This window comes from Callithrix jacchus, chromosome 13, assembly GCF_049354715.1.
Source record: "Callithrix jacchus isolate 240 chromosome 13, calJac240_pri, whole genome shotgun sequence".
Taxonomy (NCBI): domain Eukaryota; kingdom Metazoa; phylum Chordata; class Mammalia; order Primates; family Cebidae; genus Callithrix; species Callithrix jacchus.
Window position 1 is genome coordinate 115,662,995 of NC_133514.1, and position 20,779 is coordinate 115,683,773.

Sequence of the window (20,779 nt, forward strand, 5' to 3'; positions counted from 1 at the left end):
GAACATTCGTGTACATGTGTCCTTATAGTAGAACAATTTATAGTCTTTTGGATATATACCCAGTAATGGGATTGCTGGGTCAAATGGAATTTCTATTTCTAAGGCCTTGAGGACAATTCCAAACTTTTAACCATTAGAGCACCAAGCGTTTCCTCCTCCCCATTTTCTTGATTGCGTCAGTACGAAACACTGCTTAAGTCCACATTTAAACTTTCTGCTTTTTAATATTTATCTTTTAATGCATCAAAGTTTGTTCTCTTTATCTCTGTATTGTATTGAGGAAAATTACTTTACTTACATTTCTGTTCTATTTCTAATTCATATAAAGTTTGGAAATTTAATAAGAATGTATCCCGGATAGATATTTAAAATAAAAGTGACGGAAATAAGTTCATTAGCTGCCATGGCATTGTGGCTTGTCAGTTACTTCTTCAGTTTTGCCCTGTACTTTTAGTTTCCTTAAGATATGTATTTTACATATTAATATATTTCATAAAATATTGAAATAATCAAAATTATGTAGATGAAGTCATGATCGGATCATGATCTTTGTACAATCTCTCAGTTTTTGGCTCTTAAAAAAAGAGCCATGATGCTTCTTCTATATTGCCTGTTGGTTACATTTTCCACTTGGTGGCAGGAGGCATTATTATGGAAATAGTCTCAAGAAGTAAAGGATACCTACCCCTATGTGCTGGATTTGAACATAATAGTTACGAGTCTCCTTCATATTTGCTTACTCTCTGAAACATTTACGAGTGCATTTAACTGCATGCAACAGAAACTTGACCCTTGAAGCTTAACTACACATTGGTTTTCCCACATAATCGGTCTGAAGATGTATTTTTCAGGAGCAATAAGGTGTCTCCTCCTCAATGTCCTTTTGGCCTCAGTCCCCTTCTGTCATTTTGCTTTGCTGTTCTTAACATATGAATTTAATGATTGTGTAGACATCACAAGGTATTTGCAATGTCCCCTGTCCCATATACATAGCGCGGGCAGGCATGGATAATAAAGAAACAAGCAGTAGATAAAGTAAATATAAAGGACAATTTATTTGACATTCCTTTGTTGTTGGTGAAAAGGACCTGTGTATAAAGGATGGTTACTTTTGTTGCAATGTTATTCAGCACTAGGATTCTCTATTTACAAATGCATATATAGAAAAAGAAAAACGTATTTAAACACTCTACTAAAAGGTTTAGATTTTGAGAATTAATTCTCAAACAAGATGAGGTAAGTGCATTTTATCCTAATTTTTCCCTTTGCAGAAGCCACATGAAGTGATGTCTGCGTTCTGTTTTTTGAGTATGTAAAAGGATTTAGTAATGTCTGAAGAATGATGAGAAAATAATTTATTACACAACTGCAGCTGCCAGCTTCCTCAGGAAAATACACACGAAGCCTTTTATCTTAGTCTTTCAAGTCTCTCTTATTAATGTGAAAATTATTGTCAGTGTGCTCTTTACATGGATTTAAAACCGGTTGTTCAGATTACCAAAATTATTAAGGTATTCTTGTGACTCCAGGTTTGCAATCATCTTATACACTTTGTCTTACAGAGGGAAAGATGATGTAAGATTTCTTTTTAAGAATAGACCTCAACTGCTGAAATGAATAAATATAACTGCGAAATATGAATATGTGCAGACTGTCTCAATCATGAATTGGATGTCACAGATACAATGTTCAGCCCAGAGGCACATGAGGTTCTTTTTAAAAAACAAGCACTTTTCTATATAACAGCCAAGTACACAGTAATATTGTAGACATTTCCAATTTCTTTAAAATCAGAGAATATACATTTTGATAATCTAGTGGCATGCCTTTACTATTTTAAATAGTCCATCAGTATTTTCTTAAATAATAACGCATATCACAATTGGTTTCTGCTTCTCAGTGTCTTTACAAAGATGAAACAATTTCTCTTACAGCGAGAACCTTGACTTTAGCATCAGTCAAGCACCTCCCAAGAAATATTTCAGACATGGGATATTTTTCTTGAAGTCAGCAATATACAAATCTACATGAGTAACTTACATGTTATGTGCTATCTACATTTCTATCAGATATGATGGAAATACATTGTTTCTAAACTTCCAAAACATTTTTATTTGGTATAGTTAAGTACCACAACCTACTGTTCATATTGTCTGAAAATAAACATCACTAGGGCTGCTTATGTGATTCTTATCTTAATAATAATATCTGCAAAATGGATGTTTGGTGAAGTTTAAAAACTCACATATCTTAAGGTAAACATTGAAACATAAATGTTTTTCTGTGTATTATGTAACTCACTTGACACACCATACCATGGGAAAACATCCCATGCGTGTCCAACAGGGCCTTACAAACCCAAGAATCTCAGCAAAGGGTCATTTATTATGTAAAAGAGCACGTGCTTTTTCCTGAGGTGTGCATGACATCTTAATTTGCACAAGGTTTTTTCAAGTAATTAAACTTGTTAATTTTATAATCTTTGGGATTATTCTGGAACTCTGTATATACACCAGCAATGGAACAATTTTTATTATTGTACATATCTGAATGAATATTCAGATGGCAGAGTGTTTTATTCATATATGACTTTCCATTTTGGCCACGTGACCCTTGAAACAGAATTGCTGGGGCTTCCAGAAAATGTTGAACTCACCGTGTCAGACGCAAGCGGCAGCTCCACAAGCGGGGGGTGTTGCATTCTCCACCCTTTGCTTATGCAATCTGGACCAAGGTTAGAAAGCTAATTAAAATTTCTCCTGGGGCCATGCACCAGAGGAAAATGGAAGCATGCATAGAGAAAAGAGAAATACGGCAAAATTAAAAACAAAACAAAATGATTAAAATCCCCACCCTGTCTATCACACCACAGGCAGAGGAAAGGAAATATGTTTGTAACCGAAATTCATTGAAAATTATAAGATGATGTCAACAGTCAAAACGCAATGAACAATAAACACAGTTCCCAGAACAAACAAAGCTGATGTGTCCTACGATTTCCTGTCTGGATGACGGACATCGCAGGTAGAAATGTATTAGGTGTTTGTAGGGAGAGAAGTCTTGACTGTCAATACAAGGAAAAGACCGAAGGGAAAACTGGGCCCAATCTATTTTGGCTGATAATTTGGGGTATTTTAATATCACACAACGATCAAACACAATGCCTCAATCAAGTCACAGTGGTTTTCTCTAGTATACCTTTTCCATTTGTTATTTTCTCAAATTATAATCAGAAGGAAAAAATGTAGTGAAGTGTTACATTCTAAGATGCAATTATATCAACTTAATAATTATTCAAATATTCTAGTACATAAAGCTTCATGATAGAGGTTTTTATGTGTACATGTGTAATTCCTGACTGCAATTATTTCTAATTTTAAAAACATATTTTTCTATGATTACAGTTATTCCCAATCACCATAATGCTTTCACAGCAAAACCTGGACTAATATTATGTGTATTCATAAGTTTGCTTCATCATTCAAGACTGATTGATATAAAGCTCAGTGTATTTCATGTTTAGCTAGGAACAGGTGTGTCTCAATGCAGATGGTCGCACTGATTGAACCCTTCAATTTAAGGCACAGTATCATTCTACATGTGCAGGCACTACTGGCTCACTGTCCGTAGATCTCACTTCTGTTTTCGCTCAGCACACTACTTGACTTTACCTTCCCCAGCTTTCACCGCTGACTGTCTCTGACAAAGCATAGCCAGTGACTGGGAGACAGGGTGAGAGGTGCATCTTCCGTGCTTGGCCCATCCAAACTCCCACTCCTCTTCCTTTTTACTGGTTGGGATGGAAATGATTCCCAAGATTATTTGTGAATTATTATAGAGTGGGTCACTACAATGTGAATCAAAATTAAACCTTTAATGCATCAGGTCATGGATAGTCAGGATTTGTCTTTTACAGTACATAGTGTTAGGTAAGTCAATTAAGCCCCTTAAATATCTTTTCAACCACATCTACTCCCTTTGCCCCACAGAGGCAGCCATTCTAATGAACCAAGTATATATATGCTTTGTATGTTTCCTTCTAAATGCATATATTTGAAGACTAATTTCCTTCAGTACATTATACAAACTGAATTTCATTTCTTATTTGCTTTCAGTTAGCACCCTTTCCTCATTTTAATTTATTGTTAATTGACAAGTAGTAACTATATATATGGTATAATGTGATGTTTTAATAGATGTTTACATTGTGGAATGTTGAAACAAATTAATTAATAAATTCATTAATTCACATTATCATTTTTCTGTAGAGAAATACTAAATATATATTAGTATTTCTCTACAGAAATATATTTATATTTAAAATATAAATGTCACTGTTCTGTGCAATTCTACTAAAGTTTATTCCTCCTAAATGAAACTTTATATGAAAAGACAAATATCACATCATCTCACATATCTGTGAAATCTACAAAAGCAGAACTCACGGACATAGAGAGCAGAGTGGTGGTTACCAGAGGAGAATATTTGGGGTGGATTGGGAAGAAGAGAGTTTGGGAACTCTTTTTTTTTTTTTTTTTTTTTTTTTTTTGAGACGGAGTTTTGCTCTTGCTACCCAGGCTGGAGTGCGATGCCCAATCTCAGCTCACCGCAACCTCTGTCTCCTGGGTTCAAACAATTCTTCTGTCTCAGCGTCCCGAGTAGCTGGGACTACAGGCGTACGCCATCATGCCCAGCTAATTTTGGTTGTATTTTTAGTAGAGACGGGGTTTCACCTTGTTGACCAGGATGGTCTCAATCTCTTGACCTCGTGATCCACCCGTCTCGGCCTCCCAAAGTGCTGGGATTATAGGAGTGCTGCCTGGTGCACAGCTTGAGCATCGCTCTTCAGCACTGTTTAGTGTCCACAATGTGCGTCTTCCACATTTCACTGTACATCCTCAGTGACAGACTTCCAAATGGCCTCAAATTTCCCTCCAAGCAATACTAAAACAAATACTTTCTGTGTGTCCCACGATGAACCTCTGCTAGAGTTTATAGGAGTTGGATACCCAGGAGCAGGATTGCTGGGTCACGTGAAATACAGGTATTTAACTAAGCAGTCTGAGATGCTGTTCAATGGCTGCAGCAGGTACTTTTCCATTAGCAAGAGGCTTTCTCCATCCCCACATCCTCCAGTTTCATAACCTATTTGCCAGTGTAATAAGTACGAAGTGAGTTGACGTTATTCTTTTAACTTACATGTTTCTGGATACTGAGCCTGAGTAGTTTTGCATGTGCTTGTCATTCTTAAGTTTCTATTTATGCTAATTGCCTATTTACATCTCTGGGCTGTTTTTTCATAGAGGTTGGTTTCTTGTTAAATTATTTTATTCTAGATAATGTTTTCTTATGTTTTAACATTGCAAGTATCTTTACCAAAGTTATCCTATGGTTGTAAAGATACTAAAAGCACAATATGAGAATATTACACACATCAATAATTCTCCTGCATTAGAAACAAGCTAAAGTGATTATAATTGTAAACAAATGTGTTGCCTGGACTCACTTTCTCACACTCCACTTGTACTTATTTTAATAAGTAGAGATGTTTTGGGTTAAATAAGTTTCTAACACCTCATATAGTGAAATAGTAACTTATATGGCCAACTTGTCTAAATAAATGTTTTTTACAAAAACTTTTTTCCACAAAGATTCAGTAGTCACCTTTAGTCATATCAGTGATTTGATAGATGATATGTGGATAATTCTATTTATGCTATATTCTGTTATAGTATATTTTGAAATTGTGTCAGATAAGAGTTGTTTGCTTTGTAAAATTTATTCTAATAAAATTATAACTACAGATTTTAGGAAAATTGGTTTTTTAGATCCATAATTTTCAAATGTTGACATTGTATTTATGTTTAACAATTTATTTGATTAACCAGTTTCATTTTACTTTCTAAATTGTAAGTTAAGTTTGGACTAATAATAATTCCATGTGAGGAATGAAATTTACCATCACCAAACTATTGTTTTAAGATATATTTTCAGACAATGTGGCCAGTTCAGCCCAATAATCAGTACTTCTAAAAAAAGTTCAAGGAACAGGCTAATGGCCTTTCAGCAGTGAGCTAATGCATACATTATTCACATCTTTTAGCTCATGTTTTTCTTTGTTGAGTATCTAATGGCACAGGTTGGGAGCCCCAGGTTTAAACACGAGATCGAACCTACCTGCTACCTGAAGTGTGGCATCCCCTTGCTTTTCTCTGCTTTATTTCCACATTTGTTAAATGGGAGAGATGAAACTTTTCATATTAAATATCAGGAAGGAACCAACTGTGGAATGTGGATGATATACTTAGCACAGAATCAAATATACAATTCCATTGTTCATATTTTCAAAAATATTCTCTCATTTCAAAGTGGAAATTTCCCACTTTCCTAATCAATTCTTTCTTAATTCCTTTAGTTTAGAAGGCCCTCTCTCTTTCCTCAAAATTTCTGCAGCATAGATATGATTCACAGAAATTTTAGCACTTGATTATACTCTATAATCTATTATTTTAAAAATATTTTATGGACATTAATTCTGTCTCATTAAACACAAAACAAGCTGCTAGAGATAGAGATCACTTGCTATAATTTTCTTGTCTTGTCTTAGCCACAGTGGAGGTGGAGCCAGTACAGACTTTTGACAAGCTCATTGTTCTTTGCAAAGAATAGCAATTTAAAATAATTTAAGGGAGTATGTGTTTTACAATGGCTATTATTTCATGCATTTTTAAAAGAAGGTTGTGTGTGGCCTTTTATGTGTGAATATCAAGTCCTGGGCTTATGATCAAATAAATATCCTTAAGGTAGCATTGTAGTTTCTTACTTACCTAAAAGATGCCTAAAATTGATTCTGACCCCTCCTCAGTTTGTCATATGACAATCTCTTGTGATAAAGGCATATATTCATGAGCAAATTAAATTCCCATCAGAGTGCTAAGGGCTGAGTTTAGTTCAAAATATATTTAAAATAAATGTCCTATTGATTTATTCAATGTAAATCAACTATATATCACTGTCTCTAAGTCGCCCAGTGTATGTGCCTTAAGTAGCCTAAATTGAACATCATCAAAGTTTCTTGCAAAGATCTCCTCCCCTCTTTCGGAAGAGAAGATTTTCTTTTCATCAAAATCTTTGAAATTGGAGGAGAAGGAAATGGATGAACACGAGAAGTTTAGATGGCATGAGAGATTAGATGGCATAGTCTAATCTATCAAGTAATTATGTCAATAATTAAATTTCTATTTGTTGTAAGAGTTAAATAAGAAACATTCATGTGAAAATAAGGAATATAAACTGGTGTGCTGGGGTGAAGAAAATAAGGAATATAAACTGTGAGTGCTGGGAGTGAAGAAACTTCCCAGAGTCATTGACAATAGAACTGGTAAGCGAAAGGTGAGGTGAAATTAGCAGATGTACGTATGGAAAATAGGAGGCTGGGATGAGGGAGGAGTGCATTCCAGGGAGTGAAAAGTGTCTGTAAATGTCCCGGGGCATATGGGGGCATAGACATGAATATCTTTTTCTTGAGTTATTCTACTTTGATAAACAATTTCCTTTAGATAGATAGACAGATGATGATAGATGATAGAAAGATAGATAGATAAACAAAATATATTTGCTCTAAAATGTTATGTTTATAGGACTACTTCTTTAAATTTTGTTTAACCAAGCCTTGGCTGGAATTATGATTTCCATTTACCGTATTTCTCAAACATGTGAAAGTTCTCCATCCTCTATATTAAAAATTAAGAAAAAAAATGTAACCTACTACATAAAATTCTATTTATTAAATAATTACAACTGGGAAAATTATGTATCTGAATTTTAAGCTTAAATATTCCTAAGCACCCACTCTGTACCATACCATCTGAAGAAATGACACTAGGAAAAGTAATATATCAGGTAGATACAGACATTATTACATTAGGCCTAATTGACTGCTATTTGGGGGCCAATCATATAAGACATACTACTTGATAGACTTGCATTTAGCATTACATAAGAATCATGAATTCAATTCTTGAATTTTATGATGTAGGAGGGTCTTCATATATGGTTGAATAAATCTAAGACTAATACACTTATATACAAAATGTATGTTACCCCAATTTTCAACATAAAATATCATGACCTGTACTAAGGAAAATACTCTTTTTTCTGTCATGTTATTCTCTTGCAACTGCATATAACAGATATATGATTATGACCATATTAGATTTACACCGAATATCAACTCTCCTTTCTCTCATGGACTTATAATCTGTTGATTGCAGCATATTTTAAAGGATGTAAGAAAGCACAACCGCCATCTGGCTATTTGAATTTTTGAGCAAAGATATTTTGGGCAATGAATTATTTTACTGTTGCGATTATCTTAGTTCATGAATAAATATCATGAAGAATTTTGTCTGCAGAGAAAAGTGACCTCTGTCTATAATGTGAGCTCAATGAAAGTGTTTGACCTTCCTAAATCCTTGACACAAAATACAATATAGATGCAAATGAGCTCTGGATTTCCAAAATAAGTTCCTTCTATGACACCCTTACATTTTTAAAATCCAGCCAGAGACAATTCAAAATGCTCTGTCTAGTGAACTGAATTCCATTCTGTTTTCAGCTGCTCACAAATGCAGAAGCTAAACAGAATCCTTTAGATAGCAGAGAGATAGATAAATAGAGAGAGAGAGAGAGAGAGGTAATTGAGGAATGAGGCATGCATAGATGGTCAAAACATGAAATCAGGCAGATACCACATCCACTTTTCTTGTGCATGGAGAAATACAATTTCTATGAAATGGACTCCGTCCTCGTATTCTGCAGCATGAAGGCTCAGCCAGAGAATGGGGTCTGAGACACTTGGCAATATGAAAATTCTGAATATATACTGAACAATGATGTGAATAAACATTGGATTACCAGTTACAAATAAGCACGAGGATTGTAGAAACTATGGAGATAAGTAAGCAAAAGTTAAAAAAAAAAATCAGGTTTAAACAAAGAGGATGGCTAATGCCTGTAATCCCAGCACTTTGAGAGGCCAAGGTGGGAGGATCACTTGAAAACACAAGTCCGAGAACAGCACGGCCAATATGATGAAACACCTGTCTCTACTAAAAATACAAGAATTAGTTGGGCGTGTTGCCTCACACCTGTAATCCCAGCTACTCAGGAGGCTGAGGCAGGAGAATTGCTTGAATCCAGAAGGAAGTTGTGGTGAGGCAAGATCGGGCCACTGCACTCCAGCCTGGGCGACAGAGCAAGACTTCCTCTCAAAAAAAAAAAAAAAAAAGACATAGAGGAATGAGGCAAATATAATCCCACAGAGGGAAAAAAATGGTGTTTAGTTGCTGTCTAATGGAAAGCATGACGCTGTTAAGAAAACTAGAGAGGACGACTCAAGATGGCGCTGTGAGAACAACCCAGGATTGAGGCTCTGGCTGGATGCGCGGAGTAGGTGAGTCAGGGACGCATTTCCAGACGGACCTTTGTTGCCCACAGAACGGGGAAATTCCCAGATATAAAACAAACGCGGGACGCCAGCCAGAGATCTTGACTGGTGTAGCCAGCAGCTGGTGCAGCTGCGGCCCGCGCCGGAGAGCAGAGGCGCTCCACAGAGGTCCGCACAAAAGCGCACTGTTCCGGGTGCCCTGTTGAACTGGCAACCTGAGACCTGAGAGGGCTGAACTTGAGACTGAACAGGACTTGAACAGTGAGCCAGCCCAGGACAAAGCATCAGGGGTAGCGCAGTGCGACAAACAAAACGGGATTCTAAACGCTCGCTGTTAGGAGGTTACCTTAAGGCGCAACTCCATGCGGGAGGGGCAGCCGCCATTACCGAGGCAATCAGCCCCTACTGAGGTACACTCCCATTGCTGACGCAGCCTGCCGTTGCCGAGGCAACCCGGTACAACAGAGAGACTCTGCCGCAGGGCAGAGACCGCGGCTGCAGGGCGGAGACTGCAGAAACAGGGTAAACCTCACACCAGCAGGGCGGAGCCTCGGCAGGACAAGACTGCCTCCTAGCTGGGCAGGACAACCCCGCAGACACTCAAAAATAAAGCACCAACCCCTTCAGAAAGAGCAGCTGAGAAAAAAAGGGCTTTTTTTTGAGTTCTGTTGCAGCAGAACTAAACATAGCAGCCTAACAGCCCTGAATGAACATCAGAGCTCACAGTTCAGCACTTCAGCTCCTATAAAGTACAGACTGTCTCCTCAAGCAGCTCCCTGACCCCTCTATATCCAAAAGACTGACATTTGGCAGACATCATTCTGGGACAAAGATAGCAGAAAAAGAAACTGGTAGCATCCCTACTGTTCCGCAGCTGATATAGGTGTACCCCAGACAAGCAGGGCCTGGAGTGGACCTCTGCAGTCGTACAGCAAAGGGGCTAGACTGGTAGAAGGAAAACCAAGTAACAGAAATACATCATCATCAACAATCTGGGGGTCCACCCAGAGACCCAATCGAAAAGTCAGCAACTACACAGACGACAGGTGGATAAATCCACAAAGATGGGAAGAAACCAGCACAAAAAGGAGGAAAACAAACGAAACCAGAACACCTCGCCTCCTAGAAAGGACCAAAACTCCTGACCAGCAAGGGAACAAAGCTGGATGGAGAATGACTGTGATGAAATGACGGAATTAGACTTCAGAAGGTGGATAGTGAGAAACTTTTGTGAGCTAAAAGAACATGTTTCAAATCAATGCAAAGAAACTAAGAACCTTGAAAAAAGATTCGAGGAAATGATAACAAGAATGGATAACTTAGAGAGGAATATGAATGAATTAAAGGAGATGAAAAACACAATACGAGAACTTCGTGAAGCATGCACAAGTTTCAATATCCGAATTGACCAAGCAGAAGAAAGAATTTCAGAAGTCGAAGATCAACTCAATGAAATAAAACAAGAAACCATGATCAGAGAAAAAAGCGCAAAAAGGAATGAACAAAGTCTCCAAGAAATGTGGGACTATGTGAAGAGACCTAACCTACGTTTGATAGGTGTACCAGAAGGGGACGAAGAGAATGAATCCAAGTTGGAAAATACTCTTCAGGACATTATCCAGGAAAATTTCCCCCACCTAGCAAGACAGGCCAACACTCAATTGCAGGAAATACAGAGAACACCACAAAGATATTCTGCAAGAAGAGCAACCCCAAGGCACATAATCGTCAGATTCAACAAGGTTGAAATAAAGGAGAAAATACTAAGGGCAGCCAGAGAGAAAGGTCGGGTCACCCACAAAGGGAAGCCCATCAGACTCACAGCAGATCTCTCGGCAGAAACTCTGCAAGCCAGAAGAGAGTGGGGGCCAATATTCAACATCCTTAAAGAAAAGAACTTTCAACCCAGAATTTCATATCCAGCCAAACTGAGCTTCAGAAGTGAAGGAAAAATAACATCCTTTGTGAACAAGCAGGTACTCAGAGATTTTGTCACCACCAGGCCTGCTTTACAAGAGCTCCTGAAAGAGGTACTACACATAGAAAGGATCAACGAGTACCAGCCATTCCAAAATCACACTAAATGCTAAAGAGCATCAACATAATGAAGAATCTACAACAATTAACAGGCAAAACAGCCACTTAGCATCAAAATGGCAGTATCAAATTCACACATAACAATACTAACCCTAAATGTAAATGGAAAAATGCACCAATCAAAAGACACAGACTGGCAAATTGGATAAAAATCCAAAACCCATCAGTGTGCTGTATCCAGGAAACCCATCTCGCATGCAAGGATACACAAAGGCTCAAAATAAAGGGATGGAGGAAGATTTACCAAGCAAATGGAGAGCAAAAAAAAGCAGGAGTTGCAATTCTCATCTCTGATAAAATAGACTTTAAAGCAACAAAGATCAAAAGAGACAAAGAAGGCCATTACATAATGGTAAAAGGATCGATACAACAAGAAGAGCTAACGATCCTAAACATATATGGAACCAACACAGGAACACCCAGATACATAAGGCAAGTTCTTAAAGACTTACAAAGAGACTTAGACTCCCACACAATTATAGTGGGAGACTTTAATACCCCACTGTCAATATTAGACAGATCAACCAGACAGAAAATCAACAAGGATATCCAGGGCTTGAACTCAGACCTGGAGCAAGCAAACCTGATAGACATTTACAGAACTCTCCACCCCAAATCCACAGAATATACATTCTTGTCAGCACCACATCACACCTACTCAAAAATTGACCACATAATTGGAAGTAAAGCGCTGCTCAACAAATGCAAAACAACTGAAATCATAACAAACAGCCTCTCAGACCATAGTGCAATCAAGTTAGAACTCAGAATACAGAAACCAACCCAGAACCGCACAGCTTCATGGAAACTGAACAACTGGCTATTGAATGTTGACTGGATAAACAACGAAATGAAGGCAGAAATAAAGAAGTTCTTCGAAACCAATGAGAACAAAGACACAACAAGCCAGAATCTCTGGGACACATTTAAAGCAGTCTCTAGAGGAAAGTATACAGCAATAAGTGCCCATATGAGAAGAATGGAGAGATCCAAAATTGACACCCTATCATCAAAATTGAAAGAGCTAGAGGAGCAAGATCAAAAAAACTCAAAACCCAGCAGAAGACAAGAAATAACTAAGATCAGAGCTGAACTGAAGGAGATTGAGATACGAAAAACCCTTCAAAAAATCAATAAATCCAAGAGCTGGTTTTTTGAAAAGATCAACAAAATAGACAGACCACTAGCTAGATTGATTAAAAAGAGAAGAGAGAACAACCAAATAGATGCAATAAAAAATGATAAAGGGGAAATCACCAGATTCCACAGAAATTCAAACCATCATAAGAGAATATTACAAACAACTCTACACACATAAGCTAGCAAACCTGGAAGAAATGGATAAATTCCTGGACTCCTGTGTCCTCCCAAGCCTAAACCAGGAGGAAGCTGAAACTATGAATAGACCAATAACAAGGGCAGAAGTCGAGGCAGCAATTAAGAGCCTACCACACAAAAAAAACCCAGGTCCAGACAGGTTCACAGCCGAATTCTACCAGACACACAAAGAGGAGCTGGTACCATTCCTTCTGAAACTATTCCAAATAATCCAAAAAGAAGGAATCCTTCCCAAATCATTCTATGAGACCAATATCATCCTCATACCAAAACCCGGCAGAGACCCAACATAAAAGAAAACTTCAGGCCAATATCCATGATGAACATAGATGCAAAAATCTTCAATAAAATATTGGCAAGCCAATTGCAACAGCAAATCAAGAAACTTATCCATCATGATCAAGTAGGATTCATCCCGGGGATGCAAGGCTGGTTCAACATACGCAAGTCTATAAACGTAATTCACCACATAAACAGAACCATAAACAAAAACCACATGATTATCTCAATTGATGCAGAGAAGGCATTTGACAAAATTCAACAGCCCTTTATGCTAAAATCCCTCAATAAACTTGGTATTGATGGAACGTATCTCAAAGTAATAAAAGCTATTTATGACAAACCAACAGCCAATATCATACTGAATGGGCAAAAACTGGAAGCATTCCCTTTGAAATCCGGCACTAGACAAGGATGCCCTCTTTCACCACTCCTATTCAATATAGTACTGGAAGTTCTAGCCATAGCAATCAGGCAAGAAAAATAAATAAAGGGTATTCAAATAGGAAAGGAGGAAGCCAAATTGTCTCTATTTGCAGACGACATGATAGTATACCTAGAAGACCCCATCGCCTCAGCCCAAAAACTCCTGAAACTGATAAGCAACTTCAGCAAAGTCTCAGGATATAAAAACAATGTGCAAAAATCACAAGCATTCCTCTACACCAATAACAGACTTAAAGAAAGCCAAATCAAGAACGAACTGCCATTCACAATTGCTACAAAAAGAATAAAATACCTTGGAATACAACTCACAAGGAACGTAAGGGACCTCTTCAAGGAGAACTACAAACCACTGCTCAACGAAGTCAGGGAGGACACAAACAGATGGAGAAACATTCCATGTTCATGGTTAGGAAGAATTAATATCGTTAAAATGGCTATACTGCCCAAAGTAATTTACAGAATCAATGCTATACCCATCAAGCTACCATCAACTTTCTTCACAGACTGGAGAAAACCACCACGAACTTCATATGGAACCAAAAGAGAACCCGCATAGCTAAGTCAATTCTAAGCAAAAAGAACACAGCGGGGGGCATCACACTACCGGATTTCAAACTATACTACAAGGCTACAGTAATCAAAACAGCATGGTACTGGTACCAAAACAGAGATATAGACCAATGGAACAGAACAGAGGCACCAGAGGCAACACAACATATCTACAACCACACAATCTTTGATAAACCTGTCAAAAACAAGCAATGGGGAAAGGATTCCCTGTTCAACAAATGGTGTTGGGAAAACTGGCTAGCCATGTGCAGAAAGCAGAAACTGGACCCCTTCCTGACACCTTACACGAAAATTAACTCCAGATGGATTAAAGACTTAAACATAAGACCCGGCACAATAAAAACCCTAGAAGGAAATCTAGGCGAAACTATCCAGGACATAGGAGTAGGCAAGGACTTCATGAACAAAACACCAAAAGCATTGGCAACAAAAGCCAAAATAGACAAATGGGACCTAATGAAACTCCACAGCTTCTGCACGGCAAAAGAAACAGTCAATAGAGTGAATCGGCAACCAACAGAATGGGAAAAAATTTTTGCAGTTTACCCATCTGACAAAGGCTGATATCCAGAATTTACAAAGAACTCAAACGGATTTACAGGAAAAAAACAAACAAGCCCATTCAAAAGTGGGCAAAGGATATGAACAGACACTTTACGAAAGAAGACATATATGAGGCCAACAATCATATGAAAAAATGCTCATTGTCACTGGTCATCAGAGAGATGCAAATCAAAACCACATTGAGATACCATCTCACGCCAGTTAGAATGGCGATCATTAAAAAATCTGGAGACAACAGATGCTGGAGAGGATGTGGAGAAAAAGGAACACTTTTACACTGTTGGTGGGAGTGTAAATTAGTTCAACCACTGTGGAAGTCAGGGTGGCGATTCCTCAAGGCCTTAGAAATAGAAATTCCGTTTGACCCAGCAATCCCATTACTGGGTATATATCCAAAAGTCTATAAATCGTTCTACTATAAGGACACATGTACACGAATGTTCATTGCAGCACTGTTTACAATAGCAAAGACTTGGAATCAACCCAAATGCCCATTGATGATAGACTGGATTGGAAAAATGTGGCACATATACACATGGAATATTATGCAGCCATCAGAAATGATGAGTTCGTGTCATTTGTAGGGACATGGATGAATCTGGAGAACATCATCCTTAGCAAACTGACACAAGAACAGAAAACGAAACACCGCATATTCTCACTCATAGGTGGGTAATGAAAAATGAGAACACATGGACACAGGGAGGGGAGTACTACACACTGGGGTCTATTGGGGGGAAATGGGGAGAGCCAGTGGGAGGAGGAGGTGGGGAGGGATAGCCTGGGGAGAAATGCCAAATGTGGGTGAAGGGGAGAAAGAAAGCAAAACACACTGTCGTGTGTGTACCTATGCAACTGTCTTGCATGTTCTGCACATGTACCCCCAAACCTAAAATGCAATAAAAAAAAAAAAAGAAAAAGAAAGCTAGAGCAACATCAAGGGAAAATGTTTAGTCTGTGTATGGAATAATGGGAACAGGCAGGATTAAGGAAAATTTTTAAATTTGCAATGGGGGCACACTAAAAAAGAGGAACAAGGAGGAAGGAGTAATTTCCAGATAAAAAAGGAGTTTACTGGGATAAGTGCATCTCGGACAGACAATGCATTGCTTTTATAAGATTTCAATCTAGCTGTTCTTTCTTATGGTGTCCTTTGTAAAAATAAATCCCTGAAAATGCAGTGATTTAAGAGATCAATACAGTTTTTCTGTTCATTGCTGAATTGTGTTTCTGTGATATTTGCATCCTCCTGCTCAAAACACATTCCGATAGGCAGAAGGGCATTTAAAAAATAGGTAAAACACATAAGCATGACTTTCTACTAACACATTTTTAAAAAGTAAATATTTTCTTAATATGAATTTCCATATTACTTCAGTGATACAAAAACTTATTATTTCATTTTTTTTTTCTTCTCTCTGTAGTTTACGTTGATTACCTTGAGAATGTTTCACTTTCTCCTTTATGGGTATAGTACAATTAAAGCACAAGCATACCAAGATGAATTTTGGCGTTAACGCACAAGCATAACAAGATGAGTTTTCAACTGAAAGCAATGAGAAAAGATATTAGAGTTGGTTATATGTGTCTCTAAAGTAATGAGACTATGCCACAGAATGTGAGCACATGAGCCAGTCAGCACATATCCAATGGCATACTTCCAAAAATTCTAGACTGGTTTTCCTAAACTACCTAAATTACAGAAGTTCACCCAAAAAACAATAGTCACCAAATAATATGCATTTGACCATGAAAATGTAATATTTCAATTACTTATATCTAAAGATTTGTGAGGATCAAGTTGTAAACAAAGTGATATAGCTGCATTATCAATATTAACTTGAAGATCTAGAAAATCATTTTATCTTTACCACATTACCCTGCACCTTTAAATATCTCCTTGTCAATTTTAATTCAATAAACGTTGACACGGTATCTACCATTATGCAGATTCTTGTGCACTCCATACTGGAGATGTGACATTTCAAAAAGTCCTGTGATCAATGACATTAGTAAAAATTATAGGCCCCTATATTTGCCTTCCTATTTCTAACCATTCATTCATTGCTCTACCTCTTGCACTCCATTCCACAGAGCTACAATGAAATACAAAACAAAAAAAATCTTCGCTTAGCAGAAAATGATTTTACGCTGTCCCTCAGACAACTCTATTGGAAAAAGCAGAATATTCCATACTTACGTTACAATTTTATCTTTATAAAGATGTAGGCTCCCAAATTATATCATATCTTTATTAAATTATCATTCGACTCTATCATCAATTTAACTTATTTTTGTTAACATTAGAACCTGCTGATTTAGTAACACAAATGTTCAGAAGAAATGCCTCTCATTTCCTTGCCTTGCCCAAAGTCTTAGTCTTCAATTCAACATATACGCATTGAGTTTATATGCCATATGCTAAGATATAAGTGGGGTACAGTGATTAAAACGTGGGTAAAGATCCTCCCTTTTGGTAGTTCCCATTCTTGTGAGGAAAGAGAAAGATAGAAAATCAAAGTATATAATCAAAGAGAATCATTACACAGTGTGGAAAATACTATTCCAAAGATACATGATATAAAGAAGTTTGGGTCAGAAGAGCACACCACATGAGTAATGAAGTCCTAAGAACCACAGGAAGGAAGAGACGCGGGTCATCGAGTGGCTGAGCCGGATCTCTGACCTGGTGTGTACGTTCGCCTTCCCAGCGCCGTGTTCAGTGATGTCACGTTTAGGCAGTTTAGACTTACCCTGCAGGAGAATTAGCAAAACAGAAATCAGCAAATATCAGGCATCAGGGATTTTTCTTTCTTTCTTTTCCTTTATTTTTCCCCCCCCAAGAGCCAGTTATTAAATATTTACCAGCAAGCAAATATAAGCAGAAGGAAATATTCTACTGAATACAAGCAAAGGGAAAAATATAAAGATGCTGATCTAAGAGGTATATTTTAGAGGAAATAAGCACTTATTTCAAACATGAAGAAATAAATGTATAAATTTTATCATTAACAAAGCCTTTAATACGATTAAATGAATTTTGAACAAATACAATATATGTGTTTAAAAGAATATTATATTATTAACTTGACACCATTTGCTTATTATTGCTTGTTTAAAGGAGGATAATATATCATAAAGGGTTATTATAAGAATAAACTAAACATTACATGTAGTATACACAGGTAAAGAACCTTGGCCTATACTAATGCCTTGATTAATGTTGACCATTATCGTTAATTACTGAACACATTTGATACCATAGTCATACCAAACTCTGCAGTTCTCCACATGCAAAATATTATTTTTTTATCATAAACATCTTTACCTCCTGATCCTCATTTGGCCTCAAAAATCCCTCTGTCTGCCTGAAAAGCTCTATTCATCTATCACTCACCTACTCAGCCCTCACGTTCCTACTTTCTCCTTATTTCTCCTTCGCAGTCTCATAACACCTCACATACAAGGTCCTGTTTCAGCACAAACTGATGCTGTAACATACATAGTTTTATTCACATGGCTTTATCCCTCACAGAGTAAGTTCTGAAGAGAAGGAAGCACGTTCTTCTGTGGAGATCTTTTCTGTTTGCAATCTGCTTCAGGGTATTGTCACATTGTTACATGGCCTGGTATGGCAAAATATCAAATTTAATATAATATTCTAAGCATATACTAAAATGTTATTGAATAACCATTAAAATTATAATGTTTTCCAAATTTCATTACTTTTTAACATCTCTGATGTTGTATAGAAACACTCTGATGCCATCTGCTTGCATATTTAATATGTATGTACCAATTTTATATTTTACTGTTATTCATGTTCTCTAGTTGCATCATATATAATATACATGTATAATACATTAAAAATAATTGAAATATGTACAATTAGACATTATATGGACATATAAACATATATATGAATATCTTATTCTGCCATTGATTAAATTAACTTATACTTTGTGTTCTGCTTTCTTGATTTATTTCTGCATTTCTGCATTCTTGATTTATTGCAAATGATATCTCTAAATTAGCCAAGTATAAGATAAGTTCTTTTAAATCATTTTCAATGTTTCTAGGACCTTAGAATACTTTGCTTTCAATCACTCTCTCCCTCCTTTGGGTAATTATTTTAAATATGACTTTAGATATTATTATTAAGAGCTCGATGATATTATTATTTTGCAATGAAATATTCAGTTTTAAATAATTTGAAGTAAGACTTGGTAATTAGAAATTTAATCCACGTGAAACAGTATGTTAAAAATGTAACATTAAAGATGTTATAAACCTTTGAAAGTCATTTTATATACAGAATTACACTTGATGTTAATCATTCTCAAAGATATTATTGTCACTTTGTAATTTTGTAAGCAATAAAGTTCACTTTCTCATTTTTAGGAAACATACATGCATCTAGACACAGAACCACCCATCCCGGCAAATTCACTTATGATTTTTAACAGCAGCAACAAAAACAAAATCTGAAACTTAAATTTAAATTGGAATAAAATATGACTGCACTTCGTTTCTTTGATGAATTTTTGTTATAGTCTGCTGATTATTCTATGTTATCTTCATCATGTTATTTCCCTTAAAGGCATAATTGTTTCTTTCAGACTGCAGAACATAGCTCTTCATCTCAATACAGTTCATAAAATGTGAAATACAGACACCTACATAGTAATTTATTTTCCACAATACTGGAATGCATGACAGATATGATCTCCAGAGTTTTCTTTTAATATTCTTAAAACAACAATATGGTATTTTGATTGTCTAGTAATTATATGTCATTTAACCCATTCTCTAAATCCTTGGATCATTTAGGTACGTAGGTAAAAGAAAGCAGGATCTATGCCACTTCCTTGCATACTCTTCTGACCTCTATTTTGTTTTCTCTGCTCATAGATTAAAAAAAGTTATGTTAATTAAAAGTATATTCCCTTTATTATATATTATAACTAAAAGTTGATATAACAGCTGAAAGGAGTAATCAAAAGAGCTTTTCTATGCTGACACATTATTTTATAAAAATTGTTTATTCTTTAAGTTGTCTCTTAAAGGACTTCAGACTCTCTGATTTCCTCAGTCATTATTACTTCCTGTTATCTTCTTACACTAAATTGATAAATTATAGATATAGAGATATATAAATGTAGATAAAATAAGTTTTTATTTAAGATATTAACCTAAGAGCTATGATTCAAGTGAAAAATATTTTTAACATTCACTAGATGCTTCTTTATCATCTGAAACTAGTATAACAAAACAATGAAGTTCATAAATTCATATTTTCCTTTCACTGTATATTAAGATTACAAGTGATATCTACTTGAAATGTAATATATTTGAATCCACATTGCTGGAGCTGTGTAGACCAATGGTACACATATTGCAAGTATGCACATGTAATATATTTGGTCTATTTGTATATTTGCAACCACACATATACACAAACTATCACAACTAATTAGACTATTCACTAAGAAAACTTTAAATAATATACTGCTACTGATGAAGCATTGTGCAAAACACAAGGAATATAACAGTGACCAAAAAACCGTCTAGACTTAAAATAATATTTCATTAAACCATCTCTGAAACTGGGAAATTGAAGTTTTATTATTAACACAGAACTTGCAGGGGAAATAGAGGAAGAAGGTACTCAATAGGAGAGAAGTGGTTAGAGTCCATTAAGATAGATGACAGTGTGGGCAAGATTAAATGACAAATATTTTACAAAGAAACAAACTCTTTCAAAGCTGGAAAAAAGATCCTGGGGTTAAAGCTCAATTACATCTAATTTCTAATTCTTACTGGACTATGTGTTACATAAAAACATAGTCACAGAAGAGCCTTTCTAAGGAAGATTCTTTGCAGAGATGTAAGCGAACCCTGCAACATCAGAAACAGTTTTTCTCAAAGCTGTCACCGTGGAACTGAGCAATAGAAAATGATGACAAATGCTCCGAAAATGTGCTGTTCCTGCTGAGATGTGATCCAATGGGTGTCATTTCCTTTCGGCAACAGCAA